Raw genomic sequence first — 15982 nt, 5'->3', positions numbered from 1 at the left:
CACAGAACGCGCGATAAATTACGTAAACGCAACAGATCACGCTTCAAACTTATAGCGTGATCGCTGCAAAATTTCAACCTGCCCAAGCGTTCGAAACGCGAACCATAAAACTCCTTCTTTCAGCGTGATAAAATTATTTTTAAAGTTCGATCGCCTGAAAGGGCCCCATTGCACAACAAATAGTAAGTTTGCGTTAATGGTACACTGCTTTCAACGCCAGCAATATTCAAGCGATATACTCAACTATGTACCTCGCATAACACGGGAGCAGTCGGTCGGGGCCCATTTGCTGCGTCTGATGTTTCTGATACAAAGGCGTCGTCGCTTCTTTTCCTTCGGAAGCCTAAAAAGGCGGAAACCCTGCGCGCTGCGGTTTGAACAGCCAACCGCGCAACAGCAGCCCATCGCACGCAACAAATTCACGCTTGAATGCGAGGAGCAGTCGCCATGAATACGCGCGGCTTCGCACAAGAGCTTCGTAACCTACGCGCGCGCTCCTCAGCGATCGTTCAAGTGCGGCGCGCCGGCGTCTCTCCGACGCGGCTGCGCTGCGCCGGTCTCCGCGCCACGCTGTCGCCACTTAGGAGAGAGCGTTTACGTCACGAGAAGAGGGCGGCGCTGGGGCGGAGCTCGGAGAGCGGCGAGATGAAACAATCGCCAAACTCTCCCGAAGGGTATATATGGCTCTGCTCTCGTCTCCATCCCTACAGTCACGTGCCCCTCACGTCACTGCTCCTCCATTGGTTGACCTTGGGCAGACGCTCTAGACGCGCTGCCGCGAGCGAATTTTTCCAAATGGAGCGAACAAGATCGCAGCGTCCTTTGGTCGCGGGAGAGCATTTTGGGAAGCGATTTGAAGAGGGTCACGTGGTGTAAGCCACTACGTCACGATATGACGTCATTCACTGCGACGCGTCTGCGACGACTCCGGCCGCGCCGACGCGCGTCTGCCGGCTCCTCTCCGTGGCGGTGTGCGCGCCTGGTTACAAACTCTGTCGAAGAGGTCACTTAAAAAAAGGATGAAAAGTTGAGCGAGTTGATACGCTTGCATTATGTCATTTCACAAGCGAACTATGAGACATTATGTCTTGTGTAGAGCACTGCACGGGCTCGGGCCTACCCGAAAACCCGGGCCCGGCCCGGCCCGTGGGCCGGGCCGGGCCGGGTAAAGTAGTTTTCACGGCGGGCCCGGGCCGGGCTCGGGCCTGAAGCTCCGGGCTTAGGGCCGGGCCCGGGTTTGAGGTGGCGGGCTCGTGTCGGGCCGCGCTTGGACTTTGCACCATTCTTAAAGGGTCACTAAAGTGAAACACTGAATTTGTTTAGACCGATAAAGTGTACTCTCAGAACCCGAACGTCATTAATTTCACCATCAATGAGTTTATTAATAAAGGAGAAAATCAAGGTCAAAGTTCCATTTTCAAATTTCGCGCTGAAATCTCCGAACGTGACGTCACGGATTTCAAACTGTATTCGTCGTATTTTGGGAACATCGGCTCAACGAAATTTCCAGAAATTTGGTATGTTAAGTGTTATGACCCCCTCAGAGGTCAATGTACTTCATTTTTACCCACTATAAACTACGTAGGGCCCAGTAGATGCCGTCAGAATATATGACGTCACGGAGTTTGCTGCGTGAATTTCAAGTTGGCGTCGTTACCTGCATTTTCATGGGAGTTTTCTCTCTTACCAAGAGTCTTGTCGCGGCGAGCGTGGTGCTTTTGGAATGGTAAAAGAGTAATTTACTGATAATAGAAAAATCGTTGTTCTCTTTAATATGCCTTGTTCCGCATACGCTGTGCATGCATATATGTCCCACATTTTATCTCGAAAACACGCTTTTTTATGTGGGGTAAGCTCTTTGGAGAAGTTTTATGATGGATAAGTACTGAACTTCTTTTGCTTCTTGCATATGAGCTACTTGATTTATCTGAAACGGGCGAGCTAAAAGTAAATAGACCAGGCACTTATATGTAACATATCGCTATTCCGTGCTTTATTTGCTTTCGTTATTATTTTATTTCCCAAATGTTACTCTATAATCGCAGTAATAAATGTAATATAATAAAATAGGAGCTCCAAAGCGGGGATACATTGTTGAATGTACAACCCCCCTCTAAAACAATAAGACTGCACGGAGTTTTGATACATAGAATCCCTATAAAGGCACATTGTTTTTCCGTGACTCTGTGACGGCTCCCAGTGGTCATCAGGGGCGTGATGGACATGCACAGCCTGCTTTGTGTGCCCACATTGTTAACGTCTGAGCTTTCGTCTTGTTCCGCCATATCAGGGTTCTCAAACTCACCTCAGCTAACGGGCCGCATTCGCGAAAATTAACTCCTGCAAAAGGCTAGGGCAATGACGAAGGTAGGAGGGTGGGAGGGGGGAACAGGTTGTTTTAAAACTACCGTTATTTCACAGCAGACCTTTCCCATATCTCATACACGGGATCATTTCTGAAGGGGATTTGGCGGCAGGATTCCAACAACATATTGTTGCAAAATAGTGCGGAACGGAGCATCTTGGAGCGCGCCAGACTCTATCGAAGAAGAGGAAACCGATGGTCATCGAGGGCACGTGCACGTGGCCGGCGCAGCAGTTCGCCTTTAGTATTGCCATTAACGGACGTCTCTGTTTCACGTCTGGGCAACCAGTCATTTCGTATCACCCATAGTGACTAAAATCTGGACGCCGATTCTGAAATATAGCTTTTGTTTCACGGTTATGTATCAACACACGGTGACCACAGGGGGTGCCTCACGAAAAATATGCTTTGGATCTGTCATGCCTGTGTATCTCAGGAACATACTTATAAAAAAAAATGGGATGAAGACAGTCATGTGCGGGCGGAGAGCCGCTAGCGAGAGGTTCGCGAGCCGCGTGTTTGAGGCCCTATATAGTGCGCTATATAGTGCGAGATCTACATGATACTGCCGCAAAAGCGTTGGAATGTGCAGGAATAGAACAGGTCCATTAAACAAGGTGTGGGGTGAAGTATATTCGCTTGACGAAATATCTGGCTTGAAAAAGGATAATGACAGATTCCGTGCCGGGTGATGTCCCCTTACCTCGAACCATATGCATCCAATGAGTAAGCTTCGAGAAGCTTAGTCGCGCATCTATTACCAAACTCGAGCGAACCCCGAAAATATATCGAAATTGCTTCGTCCACTTCCTGCCAGTCCTAACCGCGTAGTCCAATGGCCAGCTTCTACCGATACAACATAGCTGGGAAGGCATAAACCATTATAATATGGATAAAACGAGCACGGTGGAAACCGTGCATAACATACACTGCTGAAAACTACAAGGAGAAGCCCTCAAAGAGGAGTTTTATAAACGACATTGAAGAGTGGCACGACGTTCGGGAACGAGAGAAGTGAAGGGATGAGCTGGACAGCTATGGTCATTCTGCAGAGGTCCACAAAGACATCCTAGATTTGCTCCAGTGGTGGAAGCTAAGAACAACGACTGCCGACGCCTTCGCAATTGGCAAGGCAGATGTGGTGCGCCCGTCCGGCTAGCGCGAGCAGTGCAAGAAGCTTTAGCGCGGCAGGATATGTGATGCAACAGCGCATGGCGTGCTTAAATCGGGAATCTCTTGATACTTTGATTTTTCGCACAATATGTGAAGAAGTAAACTGTAAACTATGCCATGAGAAACTTACAGTCTGTATATACTAGCAGTGGTATGGTGTATGAAAATAGTGCTATGACAAATAGTTTTTTCTTCCTTTCGGTTGATTATACGCATACACGTGGTGCACGCGGTTCCATACCTTTGCCCAGATTAGTGTATTTACAACAAAGGTCACAAATTTGTTTTTTCTCCCTGTTTCTCTTGCTCTGGCAAGGTGCTACAATGGTGAAGACGGGTACTATACATATCGAGAAGGGTGCATGGTTGGCTTTGTGGCTAGAGCATGCTATAAAATACAATAGGTTATAAAGTGCAATAAAACAAAGTGAAGTGAGCGTTTTGTTCTCTGCCAAGCCAATCTAGAGCACGTGCTCTGGCGATGCTCCGTGTTACGCGGCGGCGAAGCCATCGCGCTGTCCAAATGGGAGGCTGCTATTATATACCAGCTCCGCGCTAGAAGAGCAGCTATATGGGCAGGCGAACGGGCCCGCGACGAAGCAGAGAGACTTGGTCTTTCTGTTCCGATGTCGGAGCGGCCCGCAACGTGCTAGAGCGCGTTCCGATGGGCCATAATAAAGTTTATCCATCCATCAATCCATCCTTTGTTGTTATTGCGCTCCCTATCGAAACTAAACTCGTGCTGCAAATCACTTTTCTTGCTACAATGTCTGCTACAAAACACCCTTCATGATCCCCAGTGTATATGCAGAACAAATAGGTACAGTATACCACTGCCGAACAAACATTCATTGTATTCATAGTATGTCCGCTCAACTGTTTGCACCGTGAGCCCCTTTTTACAAGAAATTACCGTAACTATGTTAAAGTATATTTGTTAGCAAAACATGCGCCAACAAAGCTTAGATATTTGCCACTTAAAACACCCTGCTGTCGATTCCATGTTCGGGCATCACCACCTAGATTACTGGGTCGGGCCTCAGTCGGGCCTGATCTGTGGTCGGGCCGGGCCGGGCCGGGTAGGCGAAATTTTTTCTCGGGTTCGGGCCGGGCCCGGGTCTTATTTTGAGTCACCGGGCCGGGTTCGGGCGGGTAAATTTGAACGAGGTCCGGGCCCGGGCCGGGCCCGGGCCGAAAATTACGGCCCGTGCAGTGCTCTAGTCTTGTGTACACATGTTATATGTCGCACATAACTCTGTCCTCTACTCCCGTCTCGATCATTCACTGCATGATGACCGTCGTGTCAGCTGTTCGAGCTAGACAGTCGCAGTGCGGCCGTCAGTAGAAATTTTCATTTTCCTTTCCTTCTTTTGTAAATATTACTACAAATAAACTGCCACTCACTGCTACGCGTCTCCTTGTCGTGTTTTGTGTGTGTTTGTAGTATGTGCGCTGGAATGCGGGAACCCCAGTCCGGGTCCGTTTCAGCGAGTGTTTGGTTTCACGGTTTCACGTTTCACGGCCCTGCAGTGGTTGCGAGCTGTGCGCGCGTCTGAACGGCAACATTTGCGCGGGAGCTGCGGAGTGAGCTTGCCTCGCGCTGGTTGCAGATCGCACGATGGATGTGGAAGATCCATCGCGCACGAAGTCGAACATAACTGAAGAGGAGATTGTGCGCAAGTATTTGCGTGGTTTCAAAGATGAGGTTCAAAGCTGGTCTGGCTATGTACAATCAGAAAAAGAAGCCGCGGAGATGGAAAGAGAACTGCTCACTGTGGGTATTTCCTTCAAAACTGCTGATTCGCACGAAAGGCTACGTGAAGGATCTTCGGACGAGAAAGGCAAGTACTTTGGCTCACCTTTGCCTGTTTCGTAATGTGTTTTTTATTACGCGCTTTACGTGTAACATCGTGCCTGCGATGCGTAGCTATTGTCACAGTTACAGACAGCCTTTATTTTAGTGCGGTGGTGCGCAAAAGAACAACACAGGAGAAAGGAACACTGCACAAACCATCAACTCAGAATTTATGGAAAAAACAAACATATATATGCGTGGTTAGATGAACAAGTGTTGAAAAACCATGAGTAGATGAGTTATGAACATTGCCCAGCAGTCAGTCCTTCCGAATTGTGCCTTTATGATTAAAACCTCAAGCTTGAAAGGCCTGTTCTTGAGAAGCAAGACCCCTGCTGCGGAAACTATGAGAGTACGGCTAATACGCTTATTACGCGACACCCATTCTTTAAAGCCAGGTGCAGGGTACGCTTCTGGGAGAAATCTACAAATGACAGCAAAAAGGGGTCTGGGTTGAGACAAAATTGCAGAGGAACAAAGCATGTAGGGAAAAATAACTGAGGATTCTTTAGCCAGATAATTAAGGTCAACAGCTTTTACAAACTCATGTTGTGTCACTGTCAATCAAGTCAGAAGGATGATCACAAGGCAGCACATCTTCCTACTCCAAGATCCCTTCAAATAAAAAAGTTAAATACTCAAGAGCAGTTAATGCAGCTGCATACAAAGCACCTGGATGTCAGTGCAAAGCTGGTAGATGTTGCAAATGCAGCTGAATGAGCTGGGTAATGTAAACATTGTATGGATGGTGACTTAACATCTAGGAGAGAAATCCGAAATTAAATATACTTTTGTCTGCATTACAACTGTACCTATTTCTCTAAGATGACACTATTATGCCATTATGCCGCATATTTCAATTGCTACAGTGAAAGCGAGCACCTTGACCTTATGCTAGATCTTCCCTCCAGGGATACTACACAATTGCAAAGGCCTGGCACTCAATACGCACACTAACAACTTTTAGTCGGCCAGTGCATGAGAGATGCCTTTCTTTCAAGCATGTAAAAATGTTTGCTTACAGACCACAGGGCCGTTATTGTCTCATTTACAAAGTCCACAGCAGCATAAGATAGATGCTGAGAGTTGCAGCACTCCTTAGCATTTGAGTGTGTCGATGTGAAACGTGCTTATTGCGAGTGTGCAGGAGCCTTTGTCACAAGCAAAATATTTCTATTTGTTTTCTTTTTGTCTTCAGGCAAACCGATGTTCTCAACAAGCAAAGGTCACACACCACTGTCATTGAACATGCCATTTCGTGTAGTGCGAGTCACAAACAAGGAATGCCTCTATGGAAGAGACCGTCACAAAGTGCAGCAAAACACAGAAGACACGGTACCTCCTGTTCTTAACGAGTGGAGTACATCCACCTTTGCAAAAAAGAAAATCAAACTGCAGGGCACGAAGAAGAAAGGTTGCACAGCTATGCTGCAAGCTAAAGTTGTAGAAGTCTTCACAAGTTACAGAGTAAGTTCAACCTCATTTGATCACCATTAGATGTCTGTATGCTCTTTTATTTGTATACTGAAGCATCAATGGGTAGGCTATGCAAAATAAATTTCCATAGGGCCTTTCACAAGCGTTGTTGTCATTACCACTGGATAGCATTCAATAGCACGTAAAATCTTCCTGCATGATGTTTCACAAACGCCAGTACATGCCTGTCAAATGCTAGCACATGCTGTCTATAAATTTTTTTTACCTTGACACATGGCGTTGTGAACTGTATGCTTAGTACTACAAAATCAGACTTAACTGAGTTCAATTCACAGATAAATTTACATTCTTCATGTTAAAGCATTACAAATTAAATATGCATCTTTAGGTACAACACAATGAAATCATTTATTCGTGGAGCTGAAAAAAGCCGTTGCATACGTTATCGTAAAATAATTAATAAATAAACAGTGAACAGTGTGGTGAAATTCACAGCTCCACATCAATGAATTCATGTTGTTTCAGATTGAAGTACCAGATGGCTGCACCAGCAACAGGCTGAAGACTATGAAATCTGCCTCTCTCCGGGAACTGAGCAGTAAGCTATCATCAGGACTGAAGCCTCCATCAGAACAGCGCGTTTACCTAAGCATGACAAAAATGTCCGGACACTGTAATCACAACTTCAATGATCTGGCTTGTTTTGGACAAGCAGTAGACAAAAACATCATTAACAAAATTCACCAACTTGTCACGAACGGTGTAACATCAGTGAGGGAAGTTGAAAAGTGCATTCGATACTATGTTGAAGATGTCCTTTTTGCTGGCAAAAAAGTGCCTAGTACAAAATGCAGAGCTTTTCACCCCACAAAATCAGACATTGCAAATCACATCCAAGCAGCATTACGGGAAGAACGAGCAAGTAATGTTGACCAGGAGAGTGCTGCAGCACTTGTATTAGAGCTGGAAAAAGGTGATCCAGAATCAAGATTCTTTTTTCGGCCTCACCAAAAAAATGAAGTGCAAACATCTGGCAACCCTACAGAATCCGATGACATGGAGGAATCAGTGGCAAATGAGTACATGGAAACACTTCTGTTTTGTTACCAGTCAAAATTTATGGGTGAAATCATGGCTAAATATGGCAGCAATTTGGCTCTAATCGATGCAACAAACAAGACGACAGATTATGCTCTCCCTCTTTTTTTATAGTTGTCAAAACATCTATTGGCTATATGATCGCTGGAATTTTTATTGTGCAGTTTGAGACATCACCATGCATCCAAGAGGCACTTGCAATGTTTCGAAAGTGGTGTCCCAATTTCGTACCAGAATATTGGATGATGGACTGTTCACAGGCAGAGATGACAGCTGTTGCTACTGTGTTTCCCGAGTCAAAAGTAATGATATGTGATTTTCATAGGGAGCAGGCATGGGAGAGGTGGCTACGACGAAAAGAAAATGGAATTGAAAATCGTGAAGGTGCATTGGTCATGCTGCGCAAAATCGCACATGCTGAAACGCTTCAAGAATATGAAAAAGCCCACAAAGAACTGGTTGAATCAGAATTTTGGAAGAATGTAAAATTTAGAACATATGTATCAGGGCAATGGCTTCCGCTTGCAGAGAAATGGATAATGTTTTATCGGCTTCAGCTAGGGGTGGTGGTCACAACAAATAATGGAACGGAGGCACAAAACAAGCTACTGAAAGAGCACTACCTCAAGAGCTGCAGAGGGAGAAAGAGCTTGAGTGGCCTGCTTTCAATCCTTATTAAGCAATTTCTCCCAGACAGGCAGACACACTACTACCAGGAAAACATGAAAAGATCATCAGAGTACAGACTTTATCACAACACAGTCCCTGAATACCTACACAACAGGCCACCTACAGTGATAAAACATATTATGAACAGAATGCATGCTGCTGAAGACATTGATCACAGAAACATCACTCCTCTGCTTCAGCATGGCATGTTTGCAGTCAAATCTAGTGTATCTGCTGACACATACAAAGTCTGTTTCAACACTCCTGAATGCTCATGCCCCGACTTCAAAAGGCACAAACTACCATGCAAACATTTTTGTGCCATTTTTCAAAACTTGAACGGCTGGTCGTTTGAACAGCTTCCACAAAAGTTTCGTGACAGCTCTCACTTAACCCTTTCTAACATGGGAGCATTACAGGATACACATCATAGTGAAAACAGCCATAATGAGGGCTGTCAGGAAGACAGAGAAACTGTACAATTAAAAGAGCTGAAGCAAAGTAAATCCGTAAGTCTTCATTCGCTGAGGCAGAGGGCTCAAGAATGCTTAGAATGAACAAAATCTGCCATAATGTACTGCACCGATCCAACTGAGCTTCAAGCATTAATTGACACTTTGAATGAAAGAGAAAAGAAATTGGTTCAAAGTACGCCAAGCACAAGTGGCATCATAGTGCGGGGATCACCCATAAAAGGTTGCTCAGGAAAACCAATAAAAAGAAAACGTGTTGCTCAAAAAAACATTTGCGCACTGAAGCTAAAGAATTGGGGAAAATGTGAACACTGGTCTTCTCGTGGACGTGTTGGAAAGAAGGCAGAAGAACTTAGGCAAACAACTAATGTAGCTCCGCCACTTGATTAGCAGATGTCTGTACGAGATGTGCTTCCTATTTATGGCAGCACACTTTCAGGCATTTCTTGGTGTACTATGCGTCTTAAGAGATTACAGACCCGTTACACCTAGCTGCAAATACTCCCAGGCTTACATATGATACTTCTCTAATACTTTGCGTCATGTACAGAAACATCATACCAGTTGTAAATGCGAGAGCCGGTACCACAATAGTGAGCACTCAATGTTTCCTGAGCATGTTAACAGTCTTGGAAATATTAGAGACTTTTTGAATATAGATGCATTTGTTTGATTTGAGCTTGATTACTATTTATTTTATCCTCATTTATTGCAGCCTAGTGTAATCCACTTGCCTTGTTTTTACAATAGTGCAATGTTTTGCTGCTAATGCTTGCTATAGGCCTTCCTCAATGTTCAACATGTTTGCCTGTAATGACTCACATAGTGAATGTCTCCAGCAATATCTGTACAGTCCCTTTTTGTAAAACACTTGAGTGCAATCGTTTCACTTGTTCATTGCGTGTATAGTACAGAGTTCGAGAACCAATGAAGATGTGCCAACTGCTATTTGCCTAGACATTTACGAATGTGCCATGTTTGCTCGGTATGTTTTCTCCAGTGCATATTTATGACGTGTTTTCTGTGTGCAGTGCATCACAGATAAATAATCTCGTGCAATACCCTGCATAGTCATTTTTTAAAATAAAATACTTCAGTGCCATTGTTCCACACCTGTGCTTTGCGTGCAATTAGAGATGCACTATTGTGTATGTAGTGTCACGTTTGTAAACCAGTGAAGTGACTCTCTCCTAGCCCTCTGCATCAAAGATTACACAGTGCCTGCCCATGTTTACTTTTGTGGACTTTTAACACTTTTATTCTGCATATGTAATTCATAATACGTTGACGGCATTGTGTAATCACAGTCATTTCTTTCCGAAATAATTGACTGCCATAGTTTCACTTGTGAATGCTTGTTGGCAGAGTCGTTGGTTTTGAAACATTGTAACGAAAAACAGCGCAAGATGGATGGAAGGGCGCACACACATGAGCGCAGTTGTGAGTCAGCGCTTGTGTAGGTGCCCCTTTCCATCCCTGTATACTTGCACTGTTTTTCACTTGTGATTCTCATTTGTGTAGACTGAGCTTGTACACTATATAGCACAAGCAATGCTGTCTATTATCCACCTGGCTTTTCTTCAATGACTGTGCCATATGTTTTTCTACCAAGCTTCCTTAAAATGTTTTTAACACTTATGTTCTGCCCATAATGCTTCACATGCTGATGGTCTCGTGCAATACCCTGCATACACTAGTGAAACTCTTTCTGTGGCTATGCAGCCAAGGCTGCATCGTTCGAGCCTTAGCATACCACTGTGCCTAAAAGTCCGTGTGGTCAGTTGGTTTGAATAGTGGCAATTGCACAACCCGAGAGGTGCCCTGTACGAGGCGCATTAGGAGATTAGTGGAACTGCAATGATTTGCCAGAACATGCTCCACATTGATACCATTTTAAAACAGAACAAGAGATCAAAACTGTGCACTTCCTGTAGCTCCATAACACACAGAAGCAGGTTTTGGTTCCTGCACTGCATTATATCAATTAGTTCCCGGTACTTTTCAGTCGAGTAGCTTCCACTGCATAGCCACAGAAAGGTGTCCGCGAGTTTTGTCGATTTTTTATCTGAAATACTTGCGTCCTATTGCATTAGTTATGTGCTTTCCGTGCTAATAATGTCATTTCAGTAGTACCAACCTTGTGAACCAATGAAGAGATGTTACCTGCTACCACCTGCATTTGCTTTAAGACAAGCGAAGTAAAATCGTTTATGCTCACCATCTAATACTGTCGACATGCATTTTTTTTGCACGAAAGCTTGCATACACATATCCGCTTCAACAAACATGAACGTTCACGACAGCTGACACGAGTATCTTTGAGGCCAAACCACATCCACACGGCGGCCTGTAATATCATTAAACCGCTAAACTAATTATAGACAATGCTATATCCTATTGGCACAGCTCTCAAAGCCACTACGACATCCACCTAGCGCAACACAGCTGCTTTGTCCGAGGGCTCATAAAGAATGCACCGCTGCACGGAAAGTCGAATATGTAGGATGCTTCATCGGCCGTGCTGCTGAACTTGAGCCCTCGCTGGAAGATGCACGGCTATGCAGAAGGCCACAAATAAAGGTCGCTTTGTCGGTTGTGTAGCTGATCTTGAACACTCGCTGGAACCACAATCACAGACGCGCGCATACCGCTCGCCACCACGAACCGTGCTACTGCTTGCACGCTAAAACGGACCAAGACTGAGGCTCGCGCTAAATAAAGTTGTTCCCTTTCCCTACCACTACCGCCGACTGTCAGATTGCGCACATGCAACACACAAACTAAAACACAGATGTTCTGTGCTAAAACCAAAACACGACGGCGCCAGGCCAGCCAGGCCAGGCGGAGTGGTAGAGTGGTTGTCGTCATATCGTGACGTAGAGCCCATACCACGTGACCCTCTTCAAATCACTTCCCAAAATGCTCTCCCTTTGGTCGCCCTTAAAACCTGTTTTTGGGCTTCCGCGACGGCAGCCGCTCCGCTCTTGGAGCAAAATCGCTGCATGTGAAACAGGCTTAACGCTCTCCCAACTGAGTTATTTCGGCAGAACTAACATGCACCTAAAGCGGAACAATGCCAGTGTTGACAAATGTGCGTTCGTGTAATGTGTTCAAGCAGCGCGTGTTCTTTTATGTTGACGTTTTCATGTAGAGGACCTACTTGTTACATTCACTTTCGATTAACAGCTTATCACTGATGACACGTATAAGACAACACAAATGTTTCTTCGGAGCATGAATCCACGCCATTCCTATATGTACTGCTCTATAAAAAATAAAAGAGATGAGGCAGATGCCGAAACCCGGAATCGAACCAGGTACCTTTAGATCTTCAGTCTAACGCTCTCCCAACTGAGTTATTTCGGCAGAACTAACATGCATCTAAAGCGGAACAATGCCAGTGTTGACAAATGTGCGTTCGTGTAATGTGTTCAAGCAGCGCGTGTTCTTTTATGTTGACGTTTTCATGTAGAGGACCTACTTCTTACATTCACTTTCGATTAACAGCTTATCACTGATGACACGTATAAGACAACACAAATGTTTCTTCGGAGCATGAATCGACGCCATTCCTATATGTACTGCTCTATAAAAAATAAAAGAGATGAGGCAGATGCCGAAACCCGGAATCGAACCAGGTACCTTTAGATCTTCAGTCTAACGCTCTCCCAACTGAGTTATTTCGGCAGAACTAACATGCACCTAAAGCGGAACAATGCCAGTGTTGACAAATGTGCGTTCGTGTAATGTGTTCAAGCAGCGCGTGTTCTTTTATGTTGACGTTTTCATGTAGAGGACCTACTTGTTACATTCACTTTCGATTAACAGCTTATCACTGATGACACGTATAAGACAACATAAATGTTTCTTTGGAGCATGAATCCACGCCATTCCTATATGTACTGCGCTATAAAAAATAAAAGAGATGAGGCAGATGCCGAAACCCGGAATCGAACCAGGTACCTTTAGATCTTCAGTCTAACGCTCTCCCAACTGAGTTATTTCGGCAGAACTAACATGCACCTAAAGCGGAACAATGCCAGTGTTGACAAATGTGCGTTCGTGTAATGTGTTCAAGCAGCGCGCGTTCTTTTCTTTTGACGTTTTCATGTAGAAGATGTACTTGTTACATTCACTTTCGATTAACAGCTTATCACTGATGACACGTATAAGACAACATAAATGTTTCTTTGGAGCATGAATCCACGCCATTCCTATATGTACTGCGCTATAAAAAATAAAAGAGATGAGGCAGATGCCGAAACCCGGAATCGAACCAGGTACCTTTAGATCTTCAGTCTAACGCTCTCCCAACTGAGTTATTTCGGCAGAAATAACATGCACCTAAAGCGGAACAATGCCAGTGTTGACAAATGTGCGTTCGTGTAATGTGTTCAAGCAGCGCGCGTTCTTTTCTTTTGACGTTTTCATGTAGAAGATGTACTTGTTACATTCACTTTCGATTAACAGCTTATCACTGATGACACGTATAAATGTTTCTTTGGAGCATGAATCCACGCCATTCCTATATGTACTGCTCTATAAAAAATAAAAGAGATGAGGCAGATGCCGAAACCCGGAATCGAACCAGGTACCTTTAGATCTTCAGTCTATCGCTCTCCCAACTGAGTTACTTCGGCAGAACTAACATGCACCTAAAGCGGAACAATGCCAGTGTTGACAAATGTGCGTTCGTGTAATGTGTTCAAGCAGCGCGTGTTCTTTTATGTTGACGTTTTCATGTAGAGGACCTACTTGTTACATTCACTTTCGATTAACAGCTTATCACTGATGACACGTATAAGAGAACACAAATGTTTCTTCGGAGCATGAATCGACGCCATTCCTATATGTACTGCTCTATAAAAAATAAAAGAGATGAGGCAGATGCCGAAACCCGGAATCGAACCAGGTACCTTTAGATCTTCAGTCTAACGCTCTCCCAACTGAGCTATTTCGGCAGAACTAAAATGCACCTAAAGCGGAACAATGCCAATGTTGACTTCGGAAATGTGCGTTCTTGTAATGTGTTCAAGCAGCGCGCGTTGTTTTATTTTGACGTTTTCATGTAGAGGACGTACTTGTTACATTCACTTTTGATTAACAGCTTATCACTGATGACACGATAAGACGACACAAATGTTTCTTTCGAACATGAATTGACGCCATTCTTATACGTACTGCTCTATAAAAAATAAGAGATGAGGCAGATGCCGAAACCCAGGATCGAACCAGGTACCTTTAGATCTTCAGTCTAACGCTCTCCCAACTGAGCTATTGCGGCTTTTTTTTAATTATTGCCTGTCTTTGGCCCACATAAACAATATACATATTTACAGATATTTACACAACACAATCAAAAACATCGTTAAAAAACGACCGCTCAAATGTTGTGGCCGCACATGCGTTAAAATGTTTTCATCGTCGATAATAATTCGACGCGTGGCAACCACTCTGGAGTAAATTCCTGCAACTTTTGTTCCTGCACAAAATCCCTCATGCTTTCTTTGAAGTACTGGGTAGGCGATCGTGCATCTACATCAACGTGACTGACTGCCATTCTGGATTTCCAGATGCTATGAAAAGCCATAAGCATTATCAGGTCGAATGGGGTACCGTCGTCACTTTGTATTGGCAAATAGCGGATCCCATGTGCATCAAGGGGAAAACCTTTTTGGATTGTGCGCTGGAGCACATCCCAAAGGAAGACAGCATCCCAACAGTCCAGGAATACATGCTCATTTGTCTCCTCCTTTCTGCATATTATGCAATGCGTGCCCCAAGGAACATAAAACCCCTTTTCAGCCATCCACGATTTGACAGTCAGCGTAGCGGTGTGTAATTTAAAAAAGAAATTCTTAACACCTGGCGGTATTAGCATGGCCTTGACGTGCTTTAGTACAATGTGCCCATGGCCTACATTGTAAAGGGACCGATATAAAGGCACTGGTAGAAACACATCACATAGGTCATTGTACAGTTTTTTACACTTGACTTCACTCAAGTACTCAAGTGAAAGCCGCGCTGACAGAAACCTACAGGAAAGCACAACTTCGTGAAGAAAACCATAAACACCACCGGGCACACTGCCGGTTGAGACAACCATGTTAGGAAAGTGTTGCCCCAGGCGAAGTTGACAGACAGTTCCCAGGAATGGGTTGTTAACGTCCCGAAAGAAATAAAACCGACTGACTACCTGTCTTAAAAACAAATGCGACAAGCCCAGTCCTCCATTTCGCACTCGAAGAAATAAATTGGTTCGACTTGATCTTTCCCAAGACGATGCCCACACGAACACTGCGAACACACGGTGAAATCTTTGGATGTTTACCCTTGAACAATGTAGGACTTGTAGGGTGGACCAAATTTTACTCATTAAGAAGATATTGCAAATTGTGGCTTTAGAAAACATAGACCAATTCCAGCCATTCCACTTATTTACTCTGTCCCGCAGTTTATCCACTTCGCTCCTCCAGTGCGAATCGCTGTCTTTGTAGCACTCGAGGGGCGCACCCAAGTATTTCACCGGTGTCGTAACAAAACTCATGCTGGCAAAACTGTCTGGGGTTTCTGGCCAGTCACCGTGCCAAAAGCCCAGGCATTTGCCCCAGTTTACCGCGCTGCCGCTCGCAGCACAGAAGCTTTTAACACATTTGACAGCTTGTATTATGCTGTCTGAGTCAGTGCAAAAAATGGCAATATCGTCCGCATATGCCAACAGCCGGACTTCAACCTCATGCAGCTTAAACCCGCGAACACTGTCATTTTCTACGACACTCAAACAAAAAGACTCTATGTACAAACAGAACAATAGGGGCGAGAGAGGGCAACCTTGACGGACCGAACGCTTGACTGGGATGCGCTCCCCCACCGCCTTGTTAACGATTAGCCGCGTTGAGCAGTCTCGGTACG

General features: G+C 44.7%; 7 non-coding genes across 7 annotated transcripts; all 7 read right to left on the bottom strand.

Moving 5' to 3' along the window:
- Nucleotides 1-12363: 12363 nt before the first annotated feature.
- Trnaf-gaa (transfer RNA phenylalanine (anticodon GAA)) lies at nucleotides 12364-12436 on the bottom strand. The gene has a single exon. It is a non-coding gene; the product is annotated as a tRNA-Phe (tRNA).
- Nucleotides 12437-12684: 248 nt separating this feature from the next.
- Trnaf-gaa (transfer RNA phenylalanine (anticodon GAA)) lies at nucleotides 12685-12757 on the bottom strand. Its single transcript has one exon. It is a non-coding gene; the product is annotated as a tRNA-Phe (tRNA).
- Nucleotides 12758-13005: 248 nt separating this feature from the next.
- Trnaf-gaa (transfer RNA phenylalanine (anticodon GAA)) lies at nucleotides 13006-13078 on the bottom strand. The gene has a single exon. It is a non-coding gene; the product is annotated as a tRNA-Phe (tRNA).
- A 248-nt stretch (nucleotides 13079-13326) lies between these two features.
- Trnaf-gaa (transfer RNA phenylalanine (anticodon GAA)) lies at nucleotides 13327-13399 on the bottom strand. The gene has a single exon. It is a non-coding gene; the product is annotated as a tRNA-Phe (tRNA).
- Nucleotides 13400-13637: 238 nt separating this feature from the next.
- Nucleotides 13638-13710, bottom strand: Trnaf-gaa (transfer RNA phenylalanine (anticodon GAA)). The gene has a single exon. It is a non-coding gene; the product is annotated as a tRNA-Phe (tRNA).
- A 248-nt stretch (nucleotides 13711-13958) lies between these two features.
- Trnaf-gaa (transfer RNA phenylalanine (anticodon GAA)) lies at nucleotides 13959-14031 on the bottom strand. Its single transcript has one exon. It is a non-coding gene; the product is annotated as a tRNA-Phe (tRNA).
- A 250-nt stretch (nucleotides 14032-14281) lies between these two features.
- On the bottom strand, nucleotides 14282-14354 carry Trnaf-gaa (transfer RNA phenylalanine (anticodon GAA)). Its single transcript has one exon. It is a non-coding gene; the product is annotated as a tRNA-Phe (tRNA).
- Between the last annotated feature and the right edge of the window lie 1628 nt (nucleotides 14355-15982).

The sequence above is a fragment of the Rhipicephalus sanguineus genome, chromosome 1 (assembly GCF_013339695.2).
Source record: "Rhipicephalus sanguineus isolate Rsan-2018 chromosome 1, BIME_Rsan_1.4, whole genome shotgun sequence".
NCBI lineage: Eukaryota > Metazoa > Arthropoda > Arachnida > Ixodida > Ixodidae > Rhipicephalus > Rhipicephalus sanguineus.
The sequence above is the reverse complement of the archived record's forward strand: the minus strand, read 5'-3'. Positions and strand labels throughout refer to the sequence as shown.